General features: G+C 43.1%; 1 long non-coding RNA gene across 1 annotated transcript; it reads right to left on the bottom strand.

The window, feature by feature from the left end:
* Positions 1 to 423: 423 nt before the first annotated feature.
* Positions 424 to 2,816, bottom strand: LOC141942266 (uncharacterized). The gene is made up of 2 exons (XR_012628587.1): positions 2,616 to 2,816; positions 424 to 2,119 (listed from the first exon to the last, which is right to left on the bottom strand). It is a non-coding gene; the product is annotated as an uncharacterized LOC141942266 (long non-coding RNA).
* Positions 2,817 to 3,879: the final 1,063 nt, after the last annotated feature.

The raw sequence follows: 3,879 nt of genomic DNA, 5'->3' as shown, positions 1-3,879 counted from the left end.
CCTTCCACTAGACCAGGTTGATCAGAGCCCCATCCAACCTGGCCTTGAACACTTCCAGGGAGGGGGCAGCCACAGCTTCTCTGGGCAACCTGTTCCAGTGCCTCACCACCCTCACAGTGAAGAACTTCTTCCTTACATCTAACCTAAATCTTCCCTCTTTCAGTTTAAAGTCATTACCCCTTGTCCTATCACTACATGCCCTTGCAAAAAGTCCCTCCCCATCTTTCCTGTAGGCCCCCTTTAAGTACTGGAAGGCTGCTATAATGTTTCCCCGGAGCCTTCTCTTCTCCAGGCTGAACACCCCCAACTCTCTCAGCCTGTCCTCGTAAGGGAGGTGCTCCAGCCCCCTGATCATCCTTGTGACCTTCCTCTGGACTCACTCCAATAATGACATTTCCTTTATAACTCAAAATAAAAATAAAGTTGGAAAAAGATGGAGCCCTTTTATTTAAAACCATATTTGTAACGAGAAAATCATTACAATGAGAAAATCATTTGGTCATTTTGAGTGATCATGAATCCCAGATTTATTTTTTAGTATGACATGACTGTAATATTTCCAGATATGTGCCATTTTATTATATAGTCCAAGAGAAATTACATGAGTTACTTCTAGAAGCCCATCACACATAGCCTTTATTATAGGCACAAGGTCAGAGACACTCCTGGCTTTGAAGAAGGCTGTAAGCAATAAACGGAGAAATTACAACTAAACACCTGCCAAAGTCTTTGCTGGACTCAGCCCTTTACTTGCTTTGGTTTTAAAATTTGATCATATTATCTCTGCTCTCCATTGTCTTGAAGTTAATTCAACAGATTTTCCAGTTGGCTATTCCAGTCCAACTGTTCCATTCTCTTAGGACAATGGCTTGACTGTGGATATATAGATGTAGACATATATGTGTGTGCTTGTAGATCTCACAGGTTTCACAGCTGAAAACTCAGTGTTTGGGGACATAGAAATCCCATTTAATGACAAGAAAGATCTTCACGTCTGATCAGTTTCTTCAGCAAAAGGAAAGCAAAGGGTGAGGAGAGATGTCTGCAGAAGCTGAAGTTCCAGCTACCTCTAAGGGTAATGTTAAAACAGATTTAAAGGATTTCTGGCACAGGATGAATGGTGAAAGGAGTATTCCTAGATATTGATCCTGAAAAGGGGAAAAGGATTGTTTGTTCAATGGGTAATAGGAAAGCCACCTGATGAGCTATGGAATTGTTGGTATGGAAAAGAAAGGTCATGTATTGGATTCCCTCCCAATCATCCCACCTTAAGTCACTACCTAAAAAGGAGTAAACCTGAAGCTACAGGAGCTGCATAAATACTTAGGCAGCTGCCTTGCTGGCTGGGGAGGGGTGGAGGAGGAATTAATTCAATTGGATTCTTCCTTGTCTCACAAGGGAGTAGCTGCACAGGGAACTGAGCCCACGTGAGGGCTGATGGGAAGGCACGTGATGAGCTAAGTGACCTTCCTGATGGCATTCCCTTAAAACGGCTGAGCAGGGGGATTCACCCTTGAAATGCTTGAAGCAGCAGCAGAAGCTTAGGCCAACTGCTGGGAGGACCAACCACTCTACAAAATACTGAACAGCTGCTGCCCCTGAGGAGTCCTAAAACCTTACCGAATCCAGACCTTCTCTGCTTTCCCATAGATGCAAGTTGACTATCGTATTTTATGGGTCTTGCTTATGATTTTAGGGTGTTACCAGTTGATGCTTACACTCTCACATTTCAATGTAAAACTACAGAACGTGTTACATAGGGCCTCTGGGCATCCTTTTCCAGGGCAAACATCATTTTTGCTCTATGCAGGTTAGTGTATGTTCGCTGATGGAGTAAATGGCCAAATTGTTTCTGTGTATGTGTGATCATGCTGCCACACATCCCACAATAGCTTGCTGTCCATGTTAATACAGACCAAGAAAATGTGCAGTTAATGCAGCCTGGATTCATTTGTGCTCTAGGAACTGCAAGCTGGGTAAAGCTGTGGAACTGCTCCCTGGGGAGGAGTTTATATAAGCCAGTCTTGATTTTGTAGATTTGATTCTTCAGAGCTGAAGCCAGCCAAGAAAGTCATTTATGATGGATACTGGTCTCTCCCAATGCTTTTCTGTAAAACTACTGTAGAGACAAAGACAGGGAAATGAGTAAATTTTTGCAGGTAAAGGAGAACAGAGCAAACAATTTGAAAATATGGTGCTATGTGGTGAAAGAAGGGTAGCATTCCTCCACTCTCCATCACTCAAAATCCAAGTCCACCTTCTGCATAGGAAGGTCAGTTTGCAGAAGAACTGAAGTATTATATTGACATGAGTATTACAAAGAGTTGATCAACTCTGTACCTCTTGTCCAATACAGTGATATTTGGTTTACATCAGTAAAACAGATGTTCTCACAGAGAACTCACTGCAGGTTTTGGAGAAGCAAGACTCATGAAGAGTGGAAATACCTTTTGTTCAAGCAGCAGATATTGTTGGGGGGAAAAAAGGGGCAGACTTTGGTCCATTAAGTCATTTGAGCAACTTCAGCATAGAAGTAATTCTAAGATTCATGCAAAATTGTCTCTCCTACCAAGCTTTGTTTCTCATACCAGTTTATTTAGATTAACTGCACTCACTCTTAGTTTTCTTTCTTGCATCCTTGTATGTGTACAGCAAAAATCTGTGTATGTCCTGAAATACCATTTTTGCAATTTGGGTGAGATTCTACAAAGTAGGTGCCATTGATGTGTATGTGTGTATCTCCACGGAGAATCAAATTCCCATCTCCTCTGATACTGTTTCTTCCATGCCATAGTATTCCAGCTACTTTAAAACAAAACACCCTTTAAAACAAAACAAAACACAACTTTCAAAAAGATATTGAGTAATTTCAGAAGAATGGGCACACTGATTAAAATACACAACAGAAACATTTGCACTTATGTTTTGGTAAATTGTACCATAAATAAAACACCCAATAATTAAAATAAATATCTGCATGGCTGCTCTTGAATCAAATGAGAAATATCAAGTAAGTAAGAAAGTAAGTAAAACACAGTTGGCCAATCACACACTGCAGTGTGGGCATGCTGCCAGCTGGAGTTCTGCAAACAGCATACACACATCTAACTGTATTAGCAAAAATAAAGCGATTGTATACAATGGGTCATGATTTAACTCGTTAAGAATTATTTTGTTACACTAAAGAAAAAGTAAACAACCCCAGAGGCTTCCTTACTCTCATCGCTGCAACCATCGGATATTAACTTATTTGTCATTTTTCATTTTGTTATTTGTGATTCTTTCTCCTTTAACTGCTGTGATACATGAGTATTTTCGGGCGGGTGGGGTATTATATTTTATGTCAGGAGTGTTGCTCAAGTCTGATGATGTCAACTCTGAATGACGCCTAGAAAAATGAAATGCAATTAATTGCACTGAAATTTAAAAAGAAAAAAGGGACGAAAATAAAATAAAATAAAATAAAATAAAATAAAATAAAATAAAATAAAATAAAATAAAATAAAATAAAATAAAATAAAATAAAATAAAATAAAATAATCCGGCAACAGAAAGTCGCTACTGTCACGAGCCACACAACGTCTCCGGGGCCTCGCGCACCCTGAGCGTGACCCGTGGGAGCCCGGCAGGCCCGGCGTCCCCCGGGAGCGCTGCCCGGTGCCCCGAGGGCGCGGCCCCGGCACGACGGGGCCTCCGGGGGGACGACCCCCCGCCACGCTCCCGCGGGCTGCAGAGCGGCACTGCCCGTGGTCCCGGCCGCGCCGGAGCCCCCTGCGCCCGGCGGGGGGGCTGAAAGGGCGGAAAACCCGCGGCCGAGCAGCGGGGCAGGGAGGCAGGGCCCGGCGGGGCAGGGGCGCGTCCCCCCGGCCGGCCCTGCCG

The sequence above is a fragment of the Strix uralensis genome, chromosome 4 (assembly GCF_047716275.1).
Source record: "Strix uralensis isolate ZFMK-TIS-50842 chromosome 4, bStrUra1, whole genome shotgun sequence".
Classification (NCBI taxonomy): domain Eukaryota; kingdom Metazoa; phylum Chordata; class Aves; order Strigiformes; family Strigidae; genus Strix; species Strix uralensis.
The sequence above is the reverse complement of the archived record's forward strand: the minus strand, read 5'-3'. Positions and strand labels throughout refer to the sequence as shown.